This window comes from Dreissena polymorpha, chromosome 4, assembly GCF_020536995.1.
Source record: "Dreissena polymorpha isolate Duluth1 chromosome 4, UMN_Dpol_1.0, whole genome shotgun sequence".
NCBI classification, from domain to species: domain Eukaryota; kingdom Metazoa; phylum Mollusca; class Bivalvia; order Myida; family Dreissenidae; genus Dreissena; species Dreissena polymorpha.
The window spans coordinates 29,398,220-29,421,129 of NC_068358.1; the positions used below are offsets into that span (position 1 = coordinate 29,398,220).

Below are 22,910 nucleotides of genomic sequence, written 5' to 3' on the forward strand. Positions count from 1 at the left end.
ATAAATTGATCAAATTTGAAAGGATGGGAGAGTCCACTAGGCATAAATGGGTTAACTCAGTCAAGACTTGCGGATACCAAGAGGACATAGCACCATTACTGAAGGCATTGATTGTGGACAATCAGAACCACATTATTAATTTATTGACGAAATCCGAATGGTTTATGAATGAACGCAAAATGTTAATTGCCTAGAAAATGTTAAAACGTTAATGATAGTGGAATGTTCGTATCAAGAGTGTTGCGGCCAAGGTCACGATAAACCCTCACTTCCGTTAAGAGCCGCATTAATGTGCATTAAGTTGACACTTATTACGGTGAATAACAATGTGACACATGTGATTTGTGTAATTTATTCGGGGAAAAAGATGTATGTACATAAATGATTTAAGGATACATAAATTATTAGAAGCTTCCAAGAAATTCAAATGATTTAACGTACGATCATAATCTATTTTATTTTTTTAACTGAAATACAAGGCGGTGTTATTTGACATCAGGGTGTTGTCACCGGAGTGAAATCTATCGAGCCGCATTCCGGAAAAAGTGGGTTTATGTATGTGAGTAAAGTGTCGTCACTGATTCGCCTTTGCAGTTCGCACAGGCTTATCAGCGACAACAACACCATTTTAACGAAAAATCTTTTAAATGAACCTTTTCACATAACTACAACCAAAATTTGCGAATCTGGATTTTTTTAATTATGTACATTTACAAATACGTAAAATTGCCCCTTTTAAAGCGGACGGGTTTCTCCCTGATTAGCCTGAACGAACTGCACATGACTTCACATGCTAATCAGTGACGACCCTTAACGCACATGAGTGAAGTCCGATTGCCCTTACTCTACAGTTTATTTAAATACGACAAATATTTGTAAAGATCGCAAAACATGTGGCTTTTCTACACGATCTGATTGGACGTTTTAAGGTACATAACTACAAATAGGTAAATTTAATTTTATTTTTCTTTTGATATAATTTTATTAAGTTATTCAAATGTAATAAATGTGAACTTGTTCATGTACACCTTAGCCATATTTTGTCAATGATAATATGTTAACTGGTAAGCGCAATTCATTGCAAACCATTCACGTATAAGCAAGCTATATGCACAAGTGAGTCAGAACACAAATGTGTCGTGCTCTGTGAAAAGGGGGTTTAACCCATTTATGCCTAGTGGACTCTCCCATCCTTCTAAATTGGATCAATTTATTTCCAAAATTAGGGATGTCTAGTATATTTTTTTCTATATTTAGAATATTTCTTACAGCAATTCCTTTAAGCACGAAGCGTAGACCCATGTGAGACGCCGCATCAAGCGGCGTCTCATCAGGGTCTACGCTGTTTGCCAAGGCCTTTTTTCTACACGCTAGGCATAAATAGGTTAATACATGTGCGTAAAGTGTCGTCCCAATTTAGCCTGTGCAGTGCGCACGTGCTTATCAGGGACAACACTTTCCGCCTAAACTGCATTTCTACTAAGAAGATACTTTCTTTAAACGGAACAAATCATAAAGGCGGAAAGTGTCGTCCCTGATTATCCTTCAATATACAGAAAAAATGAAACGTTTGCATTCCGTTTTATTTAATATTGTTCTATTGTTTCTAAAGCAATATCAGCGCATTGAGCGACAAGGGCTTGGCGGCCGAAGTTTTCACATGTCATCTCCCATATCTGTCTAACGTATTGAGTACAGACCATTATTAATCTACGAGACCACGTCTGAATACGACGTGTGTTTGCTGAAAGCAATCTTTGTCGTATGTCGCCGCCCGCTGTCACAGCACGATGTTCACAGAGAGTAACCTATCCCTGCCGTGGGGCGCCATTTGTCACTGCAAAATGTTTTCTCATGTAGCGAAACATTTGCTTTCCACAAACTTCTATGATGAATTATAAACACTTCAGAAGAAAAGAAAAACAAGCCGATACATTTAATCCTCTCATTCAATACTGGCTCCACTTGAGTTTCGGACGCAGACACGTTCGTTTTCAACATGGCGGCTGTTCTGAGGTGCTCGGTGTGAAACGAGATGTGGTCAAACGTCTTTTTCGTGCGGGGTCACGCGTGATTTTAACTTCTCGCAGAGTGATCTAAATTAAATTTCAGCCTCACTGTTGAAAAACGTGAATTACCCGGTAATGCATGTGCATGTGCATGTAGTGTCGTCCTAGATAAGCCTGTGCTGGCTAATCAAGGACGACACTTTTCGCCTGAACTGGATTTCGCTAAGATGAGACTTCCTTTATACTAAAAATACAATTAATGCGATAATGCAATTGAAAGACAATTGAAACAGATATATCAGTTTCGTTCATGAACGCACAGGTAAACTGATGCACACCATTAGGATGAAGGGTAGAGACATGCAGGCTTCATTTCAGGTGAATGTTTACTGAAGACTCAGAAATATTTTAACATGCAGTCATAACCACAACAGAAAATGACATGTTTAATCTAAATTGACTTGTTATAATAAAGTTTAGTAACATATGCCTCAATTAAACAACATCGAGTATTTGAACATGTTCTCAGTTACGTTTTACTTACTCGCTGCGAAGAAACTTTCAATCCGTTTTTTCAGACGTCTTACATTATTCTTACACGAACAAGTATCCTTCATACGGAAGAAAGATATGTTGAAAATGCCTAAACCCCCAAACGCACCCATCCATTTCCTGGGACCGTCTGCAACAGGTGAAAAGCGTCATAGAAGGACTTTCCCGCTCTACTCATTCAGGGGTCAAGGTCAAGTAAGGCAATCAGAGAGTTGTCCTTCTGTTATCTAATTTCAAACAAAAGTTAACTGATTTTATCATAAAACATTACAAATACAAATTTACATTTGTTTTACAATTACAGCACCGTTCAGTTCAAGCACGAGTATTTTGTCCTGAACCAACAAGTATATCAGTCCTGAAAGTTATGAGAACGAACAAGTATATCAGTCCTGAAAGTTATGAGAACGAACAAGTATATCAGTCCTGAAAGTTATGAGAACGAACAAGTATATCAGTCCTAAAAGTTATGAGAACGAACAAGTATACAGTCCTGAAAGTCATGAGAACGATCAAGTATATCAGTCCTGAAAGTCATGAGAACGAACAAGTATATCAGTCCTGAAAGTCATGAGAACGAACAAGTAGATCAGTCCTGAAAGTAATGAGAACGAACAAGTATATCAGTCCTGAAAGTTATGAGAACGAACAAGTATATCAGTCCTGAAAGTTATGAGAACGAACAAGTATATCAGTCCTGAAAGTTATGAGAACGAACAAGTATATCAGTCCTAAAAGTTATGAGAACGAACAAGTATATCAGTCCTGAAAGTCATGAGAACGAACAAGTATATCAGTCCTGAAAGTAATGAGAACGAACAAGTATATCAGTCCTGAAAGTCATGAGAACGAACAAGTATATCAGTCCTGAAAGTCATGAGAATGAACAAGTATATCAGTCCTGAAAGTCATGAGAACGAACAAGTAGATCATTCCTGAAAGTCATGAAAACGAACAAGTATATCAGTCATGAAAGTCATGTGAACCAACAAGTATATCAGTCCTGAAAGTCATGAGAACGAACAAGTAGATCAGTCCTGAAAGTCATGAAAACGAACAAGTATATCAGTCATGAAAGTCATGAGAACCAACAAGTATATCAGTCCTGAAAGTCATGAGAACGAACAAGTATATCAGTCCTGAAAGTCATGAGAACGAACAAGTATATCAGTCCTGAAAGTCATGAGAACGAACAAGTATATCAGTCCTGAAAGTCATAAGAATGAACAAGTATATCAGTCCTGAAAGTCATGAGAACGAACAAGTAGATCAGTCCTGAAAGTCATGAAAACGAACAAGTATATTAGTCATGAAAGTCACGAGAACCAACAAGTATATCATACCTGAAAGTCATGAGAACCAACAAGTATATCAGTCCTGAAAGTCATGAGAATGAACAAGTATATCAGTCCTGAAAGTCATGAAAACGAACAAGTATATCAGTCCTGAAAGTCATGAGAATGAACAAGTATATCAGTTCTGAAAGTCAAGAGAACGAACAAGTATATCAGTCCTGAAAGTCATGAGAACGAACAAGTATATCAGTCCTGAAAGTCATGAGAAGGAACAAGTATATTAGTCCTGAAAGTCATGAGAACCAACATGTATATCAGTCCTGAAAGTCATGAGAACGAACAAGTATATCAGTCCTGAAAGTCATGAGAATGAACAAGTATATCAGTCCTGAAAGTCATGAGAAGGAACAAGTATATTAGTCCTGAAAGTCATGAGAAGGAACAAGTATATCAGTCCTGAAAGTCAAGAGAACGAACAAGTATATCAGTCCTGAAAGTCATGAGAAGGAACAAGTATATCAGTCCTGAAAGTCAAGAGAACGAACAAGTATATCAGTCCTGAAAGTCATGAGAAAGAACAAGTATATCAGTCCTGAAAGTCATGAGAAGGAACAAGTATATTAGTCCTGAAAGTCATGACATCCAACAAGTATATCAGTCCTAAAAGTCATGAGAATGAACAAGTATATCAGTCCTGAAAGTCATGAGAACCAGTCGTCTTCGCATATTATACGCAGATTCTCGATACTGGATGGTATGGGTCGGCAATTATTCTCTACTACGTGGGTCGTGCTCTGTGAAAAATGGGTTTAATGCATGTGCGTAAAGTGTCGTCCCAAATTAGCCTGTGCAGTCCCGTAATGACTAATCAGGGATGCCACTTTCCGCTTTTTTTTGATATTGTTCGTTTCAAGTCTCTTACAAGCAAAATCAAATTTAAATTAAGGCGGATAAATTCGTCCCTGATTAGCTTGTGCGGACTGCACACGCTAATTAGGGACGACACTTTACGCACATGCACTAAACCGCTTTTTCACAAAGCACGGCCCACATAATAATCAACAGAAAAATATAGCAATGTTAGCTAAAAATTATATGCGCCATAAAAAGGAATTCATTCGATTTGAATTTTTCCAGGAAATCGATCTCACACATTTTTCAATATTAATGTACGAATATTTTAACTACTTCTTATGCCAGGTCGATTATGAAATATTAAATTAAATTAATCATATCTTCGGCAAATTCCATTGTATCCTGTAAACATATGCATTTATTAAAAAATAAAATTAAATAGGCGGTTAAATATTCACATATTTACATGATTAATATTAACATATGATTAGCCCGACCAGCATGTTCCCTTAACCCATTTATGCCTAGTGGACTCTCCCATCCTTCTGAATTGGATCAATTTATTTCCAAACTTAGGGATGTCCAGTATATTAATTTCTATATTTAGAATATGTCTTACAGAAATTCCGGTAAGCAAACAGCGCAGACCCTGATGAGACGCCGCATCATGCGCATACATGGGTTAAACGCACAAACGGTATTCGGTGTCTCTTTTACCAAAGGTATTTTGTACAGCAATATGTAGGTACTAGGAACAATAACGAGGTTTACGTTACATAACAGTGAATATAGTGTTATGAATAGGCAATAAAAGACAATATGTTTATTGTTATTGTATGCAAATTTTTTTCCCACTGATATTCTATATTTTGAATGTTTAATTAAAATTTGATTATACAAGTAGGTGTGCATGGAAGGACAATTGTTTATTCGTGGCATATAAGGCTGTACTCTCTAAAAAATATCATAGTTTACTCGAAGGTATGTTTTATTTTTTAGACTATTGTTTTGGTTTTATCTTTTGGAGATAGTGATAGGGCGTGAATAGGTGTTCATTTATAAATCACTGAAATATTATAAAATTAGAGACTAAAGTAAAAAAATGGACGTAAAAAAGAAGGTCCAAACATAGTCGATTTTGATTTGCGTTGAATTATTTCTTGGTTTGTACATGACATATCTGTTTTATTGCTTAAATCGATTCATCTTAGAATGTCCGTAAAGCAGAGGCGTAGCGAGGGGGGACAGGGGGGCGGGACTTTGCCCTGGGCGCCAATATAAGGGGGCGCCCGAAGAAGACATATTAAATTCGTGTTGGACTTAGAATTTTAAGGTCCTTGCCTCTCGAAATTTGGCATTACGAGGCCTAAATGAAAGTTTGACAGATGAAGATGCAACAAATGCTGGAAATTGTCTGTCTCTTGTAAAACTCGTTGCTCAGTTCGACCCAGTTTTGGAAAACCACCTAAAGCATGCAACATAAAATCCAAGGTCAGTCTGCTACCTTTCACCAGAAATCCAAAATGAATTTCTCAGCATTCTATCATCTACTGTCAGGAATCAATTGTTGAATGATATCAGAAAAAAAAATATTATTGTATTTTACCGGACTCAACTCCCAATCTCGGACACAGAGAGCAGTTGTCTGAAGTAATCCGGTTTGTCCATGTCGATTTTGTGAGCAAGAAAGTCACGATAAAAGAGTCATTCCTGGTATATATTGAGATTCATGCAAAAGATGCAGCTTCTTTAAAAAGAGCCATCGTTACGAAATTGGAATCTGACTACTTATCTCTTGATGATTGTAGATCGCAATGTTATGATAATGCAGCGTGATGACTGGTCATATATCTGATCTTCAACAAAGAATTTGTGCAAGAAATCCACGGGTAGTGTTCGTTAATTGTGACAATCATAGTTTGAACTTGGCCGGAGTTCATTCAGCCAAACAAGATGCACTCGTCGTAACTTTTTTCGATACAGTTGAATTTTTTTTCTCGTTCTACGCTTCGTTGGGAAGAACTTATTATGATCATTGTTAAGCAGGAATCTGAAACCCGATGGAGTGCGAGATTTGAAGCTGTTACAGCAATCTTTGTGGGATTAAGGGAACTAGTGGAATTGCTTGAGAGACCATCAGAAGATATAAATAAGTCAACTGATACTAGAACTGATGCAGAAATGTTGCTTGCGAATGTTCTGGAATTCAATTTCCTCGTGCTTATCTATTTCTGGCACGACATTCTAGGACGAATTGATCGGGTTCAAAAACGTCTTCAGGACCCTACCATGAATTTGGATGCAGTCTCTGATCTTGAAGCACTTGAAGCACACATTCATTCAACGCGCGATGGTTTGTGCGGAAGCGCCCTTAACAGTGCCAAGAATAGGTGTGAAGAATGGGGAATTGAAATTCAAAGACGCACCAGAAGAAGGGGGCGGATGCCTTGAGAATTGGCACGGGATGCCGGGCTTTCTGCAGGAGAGGAGATTGCTCGCGCAATGAAGAGTGTTTTGGATAGATTTCACAAGAAATAACAACAAGATACATTCGCCTCAAAGACTTGAACTCACAGTTTGGATTTTTACTGTATGTTCACAATCTTGTAAAAAGCGAGGATTTGAAAACTCTTCGCCAAAATTTCTTTGATTTAGCCAATTTTATGACACTGATATTCAATGCGAAGAACTGTTTAACGAGATTCAGGACTGTAAAATGTTATATTTCTTTCATTGAGTCGTATGGTGATGATGTCTTTCCCAATTTGCGTATTGCTCTGTAAATTCTTTAAACAAATGCAGTATCAATAGCCAGTTGGGAGCATTCCTTCAGCAAGCTGATGCTCTTTCTCTTATATCTAAGGGGATCGACGGGACTTGATCGTCTCTGTGATCTCGCACTTCTCAGTATAGAGAAGGAAACGGTTGAAAAAAGACTGATGCTATAATAGACAAGTTTGCGGGCATGAAAGCTAGAAAAATTAATTTTATTAGTATGAAGAATTTTTTGGAATGGGCGCATTGGGTGGCTGTTGATAAAGACTAACCGGCAATATTATATTGTCTCCAATTGGTTTTCCTTTTCTGTCTGTTTAGCTCACCTGAGCACAACATGCTCATGGTCAGCTTTTGTGATCGCCTTTTGTCCGTCGTGCAACGTTCGTTGTCATCATTTGCCTTGTTTGGTGATAGTGGTATTATGTCATGTTGCCTATCGACTTATGTGCTCTTATTTTTCAATGAGACCGAATACTGTACTCCAAGGTTTCACAAGGAAAGGCGCGCACAATTTATACATTGTCCAGTGGGCGCCGAATAATGTCGCTACGCCTCTGCCGTAAAGAAAAGGTATTGTTATGGGTGTCTCTATGTGTGAAATGGGTTATTTATTTTCGCTTAAAGCTGTCGTTTTCAAATGGAATTATATATGGAAAATATTTAGTATATTGTGACCTTAAAGCAATACAATGGCTGGAAGTTCGGTACCAGATATAAACCGGTGTAATTAAGTTGTATGATAACAACCAGGTAATCAGTTATTGTTAAGGGATAGTACGTATTCACTACTGATTCTCTGTATTTAGAATAAATAACATTAGCCTCGCTCTGGGAAAACCGAGCTTAATGCATGTGCGTAAAGTATCGTCCCAGATTAGCCTGCGCTGTCCGCACACGCTAATCTGGGACAATACTTGACGCTTGTATGGAATTTATCGTAGAAAGAAAGTCTCTTCTGCACGAATAGTTCAGGCGGAAAGCATCATCCCTAATCAGCATGTGCCAAATGCACAGGCTAATAAGGGACGATAGTTTACGCACATGGATTAAAGAACGCGATAATATTGTTCATTATTTTGTATGCCAACGATATTCAGATGCATGTCAGACGACGTCGACGTACAGCCGAACGTTACTAGTGCAATGTCAGCATCCAGTTGGCTGTGGATCACTATGTAGCATCCTTCCTGAATGAATGAGGATCGCGCGTCGCACAGCTTCCAACATTCTTTCACTCTTTCACAAGCGCGCGGATGAATACATCGCGGTCATCAGGTGAGACGATAATATTACATTTTGTATTGTTATTATTGTAAGATTGAAATCTCTTGCTTTGTATATCTTGCTTTGTATATCTTTATTGTTTAGAGGTTTTGAGGACTAGGTGCGGTTCACTTAGAGATAGTGTGACGGGGTGATAAGGCGTCGAAAGGTTATCGTCTGCTCATTGTACTCACGCCACGAGAGTCAGACGGTACTACGTGTCAGTGAATTCGGGAACGCCTTGGGTTGCAGGGTTCGTCCAACATTTTCGTTCCTCACAATGTACATGCACGTAAAACCATTGTACTGAAATGAAGAGAAATACATCTATTTATTAGCATGCGCTATTCATAACTAATTTCAAAGAGGGATTTTATATTAAAAAAGAGCATGTCTTTCAAAATATTTGTTACATCAACGATAAAAACATAATCCATTGAGTGCATGTTGGCAAGACTTCCTTTAACGTATTGAATATGAAGCGTGGAGGATTTCCAAAGTTATTAATGGCCGTTGTTAAAGTTGTGCCTGCATCACGCTCGTGGCCGCCCCCTGTCATCTGCCATCGGCTCGCAGACTTATAAATAAAAGTCAGCTAATAAGAACCTTCACAAATAAACCATTGGAAACCCATCTGCAGGGAGAGCTTGAATGGACCGCCTAGTGTTCGCTTTGCTCACGTCTGCAATTTCAATTATTGATTGTCAGTCGATCCCAGGTTTCCCGTGCATCTCGTGAAGATGTTATTGCAATATTTAGCAATGGGTGCGTATTTTAATATGGAAACAAGAATTTTTTATATTGACTCACACACTATTTTTAGATTTTGAAAATGTAATAATGCAGTCTGATAATTTGTTCATTTCAATGTCTAATGTGTTTAGCCGCATGTTCCTACGAAACGGTAGTTAGCGCTTTTTAAATAATTGGCACTGGCATTGTGTAGTTTTAATAGTTGAAACAATTTTGTAATAAATCCGATGTGAAACACAGGTCTGAAAAGCGCACATTTGTGTGTCCAATTTCGGCTCAGTCAGATATTTAAACAAACGACCATACTGCATATTGCAACAAATACGTCAACGAAATGTCAATAAAACAAAAATGTGTAACTGAAACTTCCATTGGTATAAAGGGCACTGTCGACATTGTTAGTCTCAAACTTGAAATAATGTTAATAAGAATTTGACTATCGAATGTAAATTAATGCAGAATAGTAAGCCAAGAAGAACATTCAAGTTGATAAAATGATTTTGTTAAAATAGGTATTCGTTAACAATATTATCTGACTAACTAATAGACACATTCGTTGAAAACCTGATACTAGTTAAATGTAAATACGTATGTTATTAGTACGTTTTAAATTAATTGTTATAATCACCCCCCCCCCCCCCTCCATTTTTTCATGACCAGACATTGAAATTGTCACCGGTTTGCATCTCACTCTTAAACTAGGTACGTTGATGATGCCACATAAATATAAATTATTATGTACATTTTCTATGACTGCCAAGACAACCGAAATGCCCACATTAGTGATTGTAATGTTTCTATAAGATGTTTAAAGTACATGTATTTTCAGACTGATCCGTCATTTTACAATCGAGCGTGTTAGCTGCGTTCATTGCTACTTCCGGTGGCAAGCTTAGGTGGCAGATTACCATAATCTTCCACTTATCTGCGCTGTAGATATAGTAAGACAGCTACACAGAACTGGCATTAAACAGGCTTCCGATGAATTCTTAACAATCCTGAGCCTACCAGACATTCCAGTTGCATGAAGGATACCGGAAGTCAGAACTGGTATGGAAAACTGTCATACTTGTTGTTAACTAAAACGTCAGTAGACGTTGGTTTTCGGTTAATCTTATGATGCTGGTTGCTGTACTGGTGGTAGTGGAGATGATGATGAACGCGGTTGCAATTTCTGGTCTGATGATGAAAGCATGTTTGTAATAATGGCGCTGTGTCATTGCAACAAACTGTGCATATGAAATACAACAAATGTTCATCAAAAGGTAATTGTGCTCTCGACAACAAGATCTTTCGTGTAAAAACTTTGAGGGTGATTTGTCACTGCCGGAACAATTATGCAACGGGCTATCAAAAGTAAAATAAAGCAGAGCAGTAGTTCAAGTAAATACATTCAATTTGTATATCAAGTTCGATTAACCCATTTATGCCTAGAGTCTAGAAAAAGGCCTTTGCAAACTGTGTAGACCCAGATGAGACGCCGCATGCTGCGGCGTCTCATCAGGGTCTGCGCTTTTTGCTTAAAATAATTTCTGTTAGAAATATTCTAAATATAGAAATAAATATACTAGACATCCCTAAGTTTGGAAATAAATTGATCCAATATAGAAAGAGAGTCCGCTAGGCATAAATGGGTTAAACTGAATTTTGTTTGGAATAAAAAGCAGCCATTACAACAAGACACAATTATCTTCAAGCTGAATAGACGCGTTGTAATAAAACTGTGAGAAACTCGGCGAAAAAAATAGCGGCAAAAAAACTCACAAGCGGTTTACATGCCCGCTGCGATGATAAACCTACATTAAGCTTTTCCAGACTAATTACATTATTCTGACATAAACAAGTGCCCTAAAAACATCAGATGTAATAGAGGGAACTATGTTGAAAATGTTCAAAACAACAGAAGTGGCAATCCATTTCCTGGGATGGTCTTCAACAGGTGGCAGACGTCACTATAAACGACTTTCCCGCTCTACAGAACCAGGGAGCAAGGTCAAGTTATAAATCACAATCAATTTATGCATCTTGGCATAATATTTCATGCACACAATAAGCTAAAATGTATCTAGTAGCGTCCTTTTGACATAAAGCTAATTTTTCTTATGACGACTCCATTAATTGTTTCAATGACCAGTTCAACCACTTTTTAGCCGCATGTGAACACACATTTAACCCAGTTATGATTAGTGAACTCGCCTATCCTTCTAAATTGGATCAATTTATTTCCAAAATTAGGGATGTCTAGTATATTTATTTCTATGTTTAGAATATTTCTTACAGAAATTTCTTTAAGCAAACAGTGCAGACCCTGATGAGACGCCGCATGATGGTCTACGCTGTTTGCCAATGCCTTTTTTCTAGACGCTAGGCATGAATGGGTTAATTATCGTCTTCTTAGACCGAGACTGGTCTTCAAACAATATTTGCAATTTTAGCCTCGCTCAGGGCTTAAATGGATCATTTCACAGATTTTGGCATGTATTTAAGTTTTTCATTCAATGCCTTATATTGATAAATGTTAACATTTTATCTAAAAAGCTCCAGTAAAAAAAGAAAACCATTAAAAAAGGAAAATAAGTAACTCAAACTGGTTTCCAGCCACTGAACCCTGGAGTAAAAGTCTATCCCTGAGACCACTCGGCCATCCGTGCTCATACCATGAAGGATGTATTGTATACTTTATATAAGCAATCCTCGTAGTGTGGCACAATTAAATGAACACAACAAAACTCTCCAAAATTATTAAATCATTTCGTGTTGTAACGCTTTATACATTTCTGTTTAGCATGGTAAATGTTCAATTTTACTATTTTCTTACAAATATCATAACTACAACGAAAATTTGCGAATCTGACACATTTTTTAAAATAATTTTTGTCAATTTACCAACACGTGTGAAAAGGCCCTTTTAATACATGTGCGGAACGTGTAGTCCCAGCTTAGCGGCGCATACCATCTAGGCTAATTGTTTCAGCCTACACTAGATTTTGTATAAAAGAGAACTCATTTAAACGCAAACTTATGTGAAAGCGGACTGTACAGACATATCTGGGACGACATTTTAAGCGCATGCATCAAGCCCAGTTTTCCCAGAGCGCCGCTCAATTGATGATCCATTCAAGCTCTCAAGTTACTGTAATTGATGCGTTTAGCAAAAAATAATAGATGACACTTAGCAGGTATATACATTATTCGCTGTCTATTCAATTCCATAATTTCCGTTGACAATCAAAAAGGCCATAATATTATTTCATTATTAACTATATGAGTATATAATGTTATGACTGTGGAACATATAATAACAACAAAAATAACATTCTCAAAAACAACACATGTCTTAGTTGTATTAGCTTTAAACATGTTTTATTTTAAAGGGGCCTTTTCACAGATTTTGGCATATTTTGAAGTTTGTCATTAAATGCTTTATATTGATAAATGTAAACATTGGATCTTAAAAGCTCCAGAAAAAAATCAAGAATAAATTAAAACAAGGAAAAAAAAAGTAGCCGGTACCAGGGCTCGAACCAGTGACCCCCGGAGTCCTGGAGTTAGTCTGAAGTTAAAACGCATTAGCCCTCTCGTCTATTCCGCCGACCATACACGGTAATTGTATTTTATACCTTCTATAAGCAATCTTCGTAGTTTCGTAAATTTAAACGACAAAAACAGAACTCTCCAAATTATTCAATCGTTTCGCGTTGCAACGCTTTATTATTTTTAGGTTTTCAAATCGTCAAAAGATACATATAATGGCTATATTGGACTATGGTAAATGTTCAGTAATACGGTTTCCTCACAAATATCATAACTAAAACGAAAATTTGCGAATCTGAAACAACTTTTTTCAATTTTGTCAATTTACCAAACCGTGAAAAGATCCCTTTAATAGAATTTATTTGCTTTCTGTTTTATTTCACAATTTATTGTAAATATTCTAAAATGATAATTTAGTATTTTAATATCCAAATATTTGAAATTACCACCTACTCAACAATTCGAGAAGAACGCAAATAATTTATAATGTCTCCAAAACATGCCTTCGTTTCCTATGTACCCAATCATTTATTAAAGAAAAAAAGCAATATATTTTTAATATTCGCATATTAGCATGCTCACTCAGTCCATTGAGTACAAACTGCAAAGTCACGATAGACGAATACATCATAGATAAGGCATCTAGTGCAAACGGAAGGAGTGTATAAATGCTAGTGTATCAATTGTACGATAATTTAGCTAAAATGTTTGTAACTAAAGTAGTATTATTTAATTTTATTACTGAAATTTTATATTAATAATGGAAATTGTTCTATCTATTGATTGCTATGTAAGCTTACCAAAAGGAGTTCATAATTTGTCAACTGGGCATGAACATGTTATTCTGTACGCTCCCAATAGGTCCTCGTCTTGTTGTCCCGTTTGTACATCAGACAATGGCCATGCTGGGGGTAACCTTCTAAAATTAATTATTACTAAATAATTGCCATCATAACAACGAAGTAACCTGGCAAAATCTAAGCATAGCTAATCTTGAATTGCTATTTCAACACCATCAGAAGAAGAATGCAGCAATAAAACATGCCGTATTGGCCAATATGAGATTATAACCCCATCATATCCTTCAGCGTAGATTCATTAAATTGTGATGTACCCTTTCTTTGTAGAAGTGCCGCGTGTTCACAAGTTCGACCAGATGGATCAGGGTCACGCTGACATATGCATTTCGCTAAAAAAATACTTACATGTATAATTAGGGGTTATAATGCTTAATACATTTTAAGTACATACCGCGGTGTTTACTATTTTGTACTACTATTGATGCTCCAACGGTCGAGAAGAAGGTCAAGTTTGCATAAAATTCTTTTGAATATATAAGGCATTTATTTCTCAACGAAAATAAACATTCGGAGATTTATGTGTGAAAACAGCAATGTCATCGCTTAACCGCAGGTTCTTTTGTCCCCATGTATTCGTCATTGAAAACCAGTGACGAGGAAGAAACTTAAGAAAGATATAAAGATTCAGTTGTCATGGTGTTAGTAAAAACAATGACACTAACGATAATGTCCTTGCGATTTCAGATTACATCAACGACATATTGGGCGGGAAAGAATGCTTATCGACGAGATTTCTATCAAATTTAGGAATGAAACTCCGGACACATTATAAGGAGAGAAATTCTTATAACCATCCGATAGTTTACACTGCAAGAAAACATACAATGCGGAATTAATTATTTTTTAAAGCCACATTACCGTTAATTGTGACTTTTGTTATACATTTAACCCTTTATCAAATTTACAAACATATGCAATTCGAAAGATTTAGGCTCAATAAAACACACAGTGCATCCAAAGTACATGGTAATCATTTTAGACCAGAAGCGATATTCGTCGCTGTGGAGTGATGACAATGTGGAATTTCATACATTTTAAATACGAAAGGCAATAAACATTCAGAAATAACTTTGGCAAATGCGTTGTCGTAAGGTAAACAGACTCGAACAAGAAATCTTAGAAGACTCACAAGCAATGAATACACATTACAAAAACAAACAAACACGGGCATCGATTTAATTTTTAAGCAATTACTATGGAATTTTTCATTAAAATTTATAAAATTATAATTTTTATAATATGCATTATTATACATATTAAAACGGTCGCACAAAATTTGAGATTTTGTTATCTTGTTACAATTGCATTAATGATAAAACTGTATGATTTCCTAATCGATGGAGATCTATATCGTCTGCAACTCCAAACCGGTCCTTCCCTGGACGTCATGAATATCTGCTGACACGAAACATCTCGGGGCTCTGTCGTCTGCCTCAATCCGGTCGATAGCGGATGTCGCTGGTAGACGCATGAATGAATGGAGCTCAGTCAATATGCACCCCGCAAAGAAATAATTACAAAACCTAGTTCCGGGTACCGATGAATAGGCCGCTAAGTGTTCGCCTCTGTCATGTCTGCAACTTCAAGGATTGATTGTCAATCGATCCCAGATTTCTCCTCTAGCGGCTTGGCCTTTATGTAAAAACGAGAACGTACTTTAATACGAACGTTAAATGAATATTCTTTGGACAGTAAAGAAAACTGGGCATTAATGTATCCCATTTTCTTGACTCGCTACCATCTATTTTTATACATGGACACTTGATTCCTTACAAAAGCAACACTATATCTTTAAGCAATAAAGAAGCAAACCACGCAAATATTACTTATCTTTCATTGCGGTTGTCGATATCAGATTAGTTTCGTTAAGTACAAGTATGCAAGTGGATTGTAGTAAATGTACTACTTTTGAAAAAAAAAATCTTTTGCCGCTCCCGTTGTCATTTATATTAGCAACACAAAGATTGATACAGCCTTCTCGTAAATAAAAATTCTCCCATGTCAATGTGTGTCGTTAATTGAGTACAACATAACTCTTGTTTTGGAGTCGCATTCTTTTCTGCCAGTGTTACCATGTGCACTGATTGAAATTGACATTTCTGTGTTACACGCAACCTCGATTAATTTACAAGAGACTCAGACTGATTCATATTGCCGCTTTAAATGTTCACATTGAGCTTTTCAAGTAAAAGATGTCAACCATATAATTTTGATGGTGACTACGCTGATGATGATTCGACTAGTGACATATACAGTGCAACAATTCATGATTGCACTTTAAAATACTTAAAAATGATGCTTGTTCAAAGTCGTTTTTAAACTACTATCAACTGAACGAATGGACAGCGTGCACGATAAATGCACGACAATAGCCGACACCCTGTAGCAGTCTCAGTCTGTAGTGAATGAAGCAGGGTTTCGTGTCACATAACATTACCACTATTGTCAGCGTCCTCGATTCATTCATGAGCGCGCGGCTGACTACTGAAAACATTTCTGTCGTCAGGCGAGAATATAATATTACACTAGTTATTATCATCGCTGCCAGATTGAAATCTTCTTATGTTTATCTACATCGTTCAGACGTTGACAATCCATAGACACGATAAGTTGAAGGATGATGGCGGGATAGAGCAGTACTCGGCTAGAGATGACAGTCGACTTTTATGTACTCGGAAGAGGTTAACGCATCACGTTACATCCGGGTACTTCCGGACGGTCAATGCCTAATAAGGGATAAGGATGTTTTGGCTTCTGTCATGTTCTATTTCAATAAATTGTAAACAATCGACAAAACATAAACGCATGTTATTCCAGCTTTTTCTATCAAACTGTTTTCTTTAAGTCGAACAGTTTGTGTCGTTACGTCTGGGTACTTCCGATGGGTCAATCTAAATAAGGGATAATGTTTTTTGGTAACTTTTATATTTTATTTCAGTACATTTAAAGCAATCAACAAAAATGATCGCATTAAAATGTCCATACTTTTTTCAAATTATTTTTCATCGAAGTCCAACAATGGATAACACGTTAGCAAGCGATAAATATCAATAATCGTATGCATAAAAATGAGCAAAACTATTGCTATTTTTTTTAGATAGGATTTAAGGAATATTTTCCCTAATAAAATGGAATATCATTAAACAAATACTAAACCGGCACATTCTCTTGTGGCAGCTAAACTAATGAAGAAGACATGTCGATTCTGTTCTCGAGCGCATCGGAGCAATAAAAAAGTACAAAACAGAAATACCTGCCTAAAGAATAGTTGTTTCAAGTGTTTTGAAGAGGATAATTTGTCACACGAATGCAGGACTATAAACAAAACAAGTGTGTATAGTGTGGTCAGAAATCGTAACCATAGAGCTTTATGACCACATAAGACATATTGTGGAAGATGAACGTGTCCCACTAGCCAGCTTCAGGTGAAATGGTTATTATGCAAACGGCAAAATCAATCATTGCAAATCCGAAGACAAAAATGGTTAAGGATGTACAAATACTACTCGACTCTGGGTCGCAGTGAACATATATGACCGAACAGAAGGCATAGGATCTTGGTCTTCAATATAAAGGCGAACAAGAAATTAAAGTAAATACGTTTGGTGGTAACACAAGCTAAGTGTTGAAAGCAAACATGAAACTCAAATTGAATGATGGCAGTGAAATGCTTATTACCACAAACATTGTGCCTACCATTACTGGAACACCTGCAAGATACATATTGCAAACTACAAAAAATTATGTGTTCAAGTCTTTAACAAAGCATCTAAAATAGGCCCATCAAGTACCCTCAAATGCTGAATATGGAACAATTGATTTATTGATTGGAAATTACTTTTATTTTGTATTAAGACATTATCCAGAGTCAAAGTATTCAAATTGAAGATGGACTCTACCTGCTTTCATCTAAACTTGGATGAATAGTAACTTGACGAACTGTTGCAAATGGAGAAATCGATGACATGAGAATGCTTATTCTCACACCAGGAAGAACCTTAAATGATTCCTGTCTGTTCAGTGAAGTTGATAGATCTCTGCTAAACAAACCTGATACTGAAGACTTTTGGAAAGTGAAAGCAATTGGAATAACACATTCAAATTTATTATCAAGAGATGAAACTGTAATGAAACATCCAAGATTAAAAAAATAAGACTGCCGCTACAGTGCCCCATGACCTTGGAAAGATGAAATACCTGAATAACCAGAATATCAAGGTTTGGTGTTTGGAAGGCTAAACTCATTAGCAAACTTATTGTTGCAAAACATGAACGTATTGAAAGATAATTCATGTATATAATTCTCAAGGATCAAGAACAAAAGAGAATAATAGAACAGCTCACTGTGAGGGCTGGAAGAGGTTCACGTCCCTGATGAAACTACCGCGTGTGCTAGCTGATCATTCTACTTCTGTAGAAGATGTCGTTATAGTGGAGGACGATTTACCAAGAGGACAATGGAAAATGGCAACGATCGAGGTTATAGTGGAGGACGATTAACCAAGAGGACAATGGAAAATGGCAACGATCGAGTAACTACAGTAGAGTGCTCATGGACTGACTCGTTCAGCTGTTGTAACAATACAGTAGGATCTTTACTCAAAATACCTATTAACCTCAAGTGGGTTCCAGTACAATTAAAAAGAAAACCAAAAAGGATAAAGGGGCATTGATTAAAAACAATCAGAACGCCCAAAATGAAAAGGCTGCGATCGCAGCTAGGGGCAGAATTAAGGTTTAAATATGAAACTTAACTGTGTGTGTCATGATGAACTTTGGTGGTGTAAATATGTTATATATTTAAACAAAATTAACAAAACAAAATAAAAAAGCTTGTGTATGATTGATCTCAGTACATGTACGTATGGTTGTCATTTATTTTCATGTTTATTGTTAAGTTACATAAGACAAACTGGAACGTGTGGTTGATGCAAAATATATTTCTGTAGCATGCATCGATTTTTGAGTAAAATGACTTGGCATAAGCGTACACACGGACTGTGTGGTTGGCATGAATCTGAGTGTTCATGATTGGTTCATGTATTGTTCATGTATCGTTGATTATATTAATATGATGTTTTGGAGGGAGTGTCGCGAAATGCGAGTAAATTTACCAGACCGCATGATGTTGTTGATAAACTTGGAGTAATTGGCTTCAATAATTAGTTCAAAGGGGTTAAATGTTTCCAAGCTCTGTCTCCATGTTAATCATAGAACATGTCAATTCTGTATATTTGTGAAATATGACAGATACCAGACTATTTAGAAATTCTCAGTTTTTATGGATTTTAGGAACAGTTGAATTTGAACCAGCAATAAGTAAACAACAGTTAAATTTTGGCTTAAAATAAGGAAAGAACTAAAATTATGCGTTAAAGTAAAATCTGTTTAATTTGAATATACTGTGAAACTTGGGGTAAAATGTTAATAAAATACTAAAAAAAAAGAAACAATAAAGATCAAGAATATTATTAAAGTGTAGTGTTATAAATGAAACCAATGTTGCCAATAAATGAAATACAGTCCGAACAAGAATACTATTCGAACAAGTAAAAACCTCCCTACACATACATCACTCGCAGACTTATGAATGAAGCTTAGTAAATATGCACACCTCAAAGTAATAACTATAAAACTACGTTCCGGAAGAATTGGCCATCAAACGATCGAGGGGGCGTCTGCAATTTCAATTACTGATATTGACAATCGACCTCATGTTTCCCGCGCGGTAATGATACTCGGATTTTGAGGAAGCGCACGACAACTTTGTGGTAGAAAATAGCACAGCAACCAGGGCTATTTCATACACTGACGTTGTAGGATTGGTAATATTGTTCAAATCAACCAGGGCTATTTCATACACTGACTTTGCAGGATTGGTAATACTGTTCAAATCAACCAGGGCTATTTCATGTTCAAATCAACCTGGGCTATTTCATACACTGACTTTGTAGGATTGTTAATACTGTTCAAATCATATATCATACACTGACTTTGTAGGATTGGTAATACTGTTCAAATCAACCTGGGCTATTTCATACACTGACTCTGTAGGATTGGTAAAACTGTTCAAATCAACCTGGGCTATGTCATATACTGACTTTGTAGGATTAGTAATACTGTTCAAGTCAACCAGGACTATGTCATACACAAACTTTGTAGGATTGGTAATACTGTTCAAATCAACCTGGGCTATTTCATACACTGACTTTGTAGGATTGGTAATACTGTTCAAATCAACCTGGGCTATGTCATACACTGACTTTGTAGGATTGTTAATACTGTTAAAATCAACCTGGGCTATTTCATATACTGACTTTGTATGATTGTTAATACTGTTCAAATCAGCCTGGGCTATTTCATACACTGACTTTGTTGGATTGGACATACTGTTCAAATCAACCTGGGCTATGTCATACACTGACTTTGTAGTATTGGTCATACTGTTCAAATCAACCAGGGTTATTTCATACACTGACTTTGTAGGATTGTTAATACTGTTCAAATCAACCAGGGCTATTTCATACACTGACTTTGTAGGATTGGTAATACTGTTCAAATCAACCAGGGCTATTTCATACACTGACTTTGTAGGATTGTTAATACTGTTCAAATCAACGAGGCTATTTCATTCACTGACTTTGTAGGATTGTTAATACTGTTCAAATCAACCTGGGCTATTTCATACACTGACTGTGTAGGATTGGTTATACTGTTCAAATCAACCAGGGTTATTTCATACACTGACGTTGTATGATTGGTAATACTGTTCAAATCAACGAGGCTATTTCATACACTGGCGGCGAAAGAATTTCTACGAAAATAAACATAAATTATTTGATTACTATTCTGGCTGAGCTATACTTGATGTACATCGGGTTATAGCCGAGTAACCGCCCACCAAAGATTATAAAGACATTGGTGTTTTTTTTAAATATCTTCAACAAACAAATTTAATACGAGCTTAATATTACATGGTTGACCAGAAGAGCACTAAATGTCAGAGACGAGAGTTCGAATGGCATCTTTTAATTGGCATTGACATCCTTTATCGTAGATCACAGTTTCATCTTCTCTCTTGACTGGTTTGAATTTGACAGTCATTTTGTGGTCAATATTATTTTCATCCAAGCCGGTGTGCATCCTTTTTTTTATCCGCAAGGTCCCGCATCGAGATTTGAACCTCGCTTTGACAAAACGGGGCTAAATGTATTTGCTTAAAGTTTCGCCCTAGAGCAGGGACGACACTTTCCGCTTGAACGAATTTGTTTGTTTAAAGGAGGTTTATTCTCAACGAAAATCATGCGTATGCAGACATGTCGTCCCTAATTAGCATTTAAAAACTGCACAGGCTAATCTGGGATGACATTTAACGCACACGCATATACGCCCCGTTTCCAGAGCGCGGCTCATATGTAATAAATTTATTGGCTTTTAACCCATTTATGCCTAGTGGACTCTCCCATCCTTCTAAATTGGATCAATTTATTTCCAAAATTAGGGATGTCTAGTATATGTATTTCTATATTTGGAATATTTCTTACAAAAATTCATTTAAGCAAACAGAAGCAAACAGCGTAGACCCTGATGAGACGCCGCATCATGCGGCGTCTCATCTGGGTCTACGCTGTTTGCAAAGTCCTTTTTTCAGGACGCTAGGCATAAATGGGTTAATTATTAACGTAAATTGTGGCAATAATAGTGTGCATCTTATTATCATAAATCTGATTTTGTGGCTTAAAGGGGCAGGTTATGACTCCCTTATCATTACAGTTTGGTGGTTTTTGGTGTAACATTTTTCGTTTTTTATGATACAATCTGGGAAAATTGAGGAGGGAGTCGTCTAGACTAACCGCAAACCCCCACAGGCCGTCTCGACTCAGTTTCGTTTGAGTAAACATGTGGCACGCATGTTAGTGAAACATTGGCTTTATAACAAGTTGGTGCTGTGTATTTGGATAGTTGCGATGACGCAACATAACAATTTTATTTTTAAATTCATCTTTGTACATTGTGTAAATCTTGTTGCTATTTATAAGTAGTACTGACACGTTGTTAGTGAGTAAATGGTTTATCAAACGAATAAGTCTGTTAGTCGGTCAGCCGCGAAATGAACGAAACTTTTCCCATTAACAAAGAAAGTGTTCTTGCGGTTCTTTCAGTGAAGACTGCGGGGTCTGCGGCTAGTGCCTCATGAACACATGTCATCTGAAGTGTTGTCCTTTGAGAAGGGATATTATTACAATTTACAAGTAATTGAACAAACATCACAAACTGAAAATAATACAAGAATTATGATGTACATAAAATTACGCCGTATTAAACAACGGCCGTTAATTATTGGCGCCACCTCGTTTTTTGAGATTCATACATAAATGAGCCAATGCAACTTCCGAGATAGCGCTCACGTCCGGATGTTTTCAAATTTCGTGGATAATTTTAAAGGGTGATTTGGTTTTATATGTTTTTTCAGCACATATCGCTTTTAAAATCGGACAATGTAGTTCGATTCAGCGAAGATATTTAATCCAATCATGTAAAGAAACATACATTCTCAACCAATGAAACACGCTCTGGCAAAAAAACACAGGCTTAATGCATTGCCGAAGGGGTTTATTTGGGACGACACTTTCAGTCCCAAACTGGATAATCGTTTAGAGGAGACTTATTCCGTATTCCGAAAAATTCCGTAAAACCGGAAAGTGTCGTCCCTGAGTAGCCTTTGCGAACTCCACGAGCTCTTGTGAGACGAGAATTTACGCACACGCATTAAGCCCGGTTTTCACAGAGCGCGGCTTGAATATCCTCTTTATTAGGCATACCCTATTGACACATCATATGAATAGAAACATTTGAAATACATATTTAATTCCATTATCAATTGTTGGATTCATTCAGGCAGATTCTTGGCAAATTCTACTGTCCTGGAAGCAGTTCAACAATGTGCTGACGATGAAAGAAGTAAAATATAGATTAAATAAATGTCACTGTTATCATGGTACCTGTTCGTT

At 36.7% G+C, this 22,910-nt stretch overlaps 2 long non-coding RNA genes across 4 annotated transcripts; both read left to right on the plus strand.

Annotated features, from left to right (window-relative positions):
• Nucleotides 1-331: 331 nt before the first annotated feature.
• On the plus strand, nucleotides 332-13,114 carry LOC127880281 (uncharacterized). Of its 3 annotated transcripts, XR_008049497.1 has the most exons (5): nucleotides 332-947; nucleotides 5,333-8,059; nucleotides 8,587-8,764; nucleotides 8,858-9,005; nucleotides 10,335-13,114. It is a non-coding gene; the product is annotated as an uncharacterized LOC127880281 (long non-coding RNA). The 3 variants fall into 3 exon arrangements; XR_008049495.1 differs by having other exon boundaries at nucleotides 8,858-13,114; XR_008049496.1 differs by lacking the exon at nucleotides 5,333-8,059 and having other exon boundaries at nucleotides 8,858-13,114.
• A 6-nt stretch (nucleotides 13,115-13,120) lies between these two features.
• On the plus strand, nucleotides 13,121-15,174 carry LOC127880283 (uncharacterized). Its single transcript, XR_008049499.1, has 2 exons — nucleotides 13,121-13,950; nucleotides 14,584-15,174. It is a non-coding gene; the product is annotated as an uncharacterized LOC127880283 (long non-coding RNA).
• Nucleotides 15,175-22,910: the final 7,736 nt, after the last annotated feature.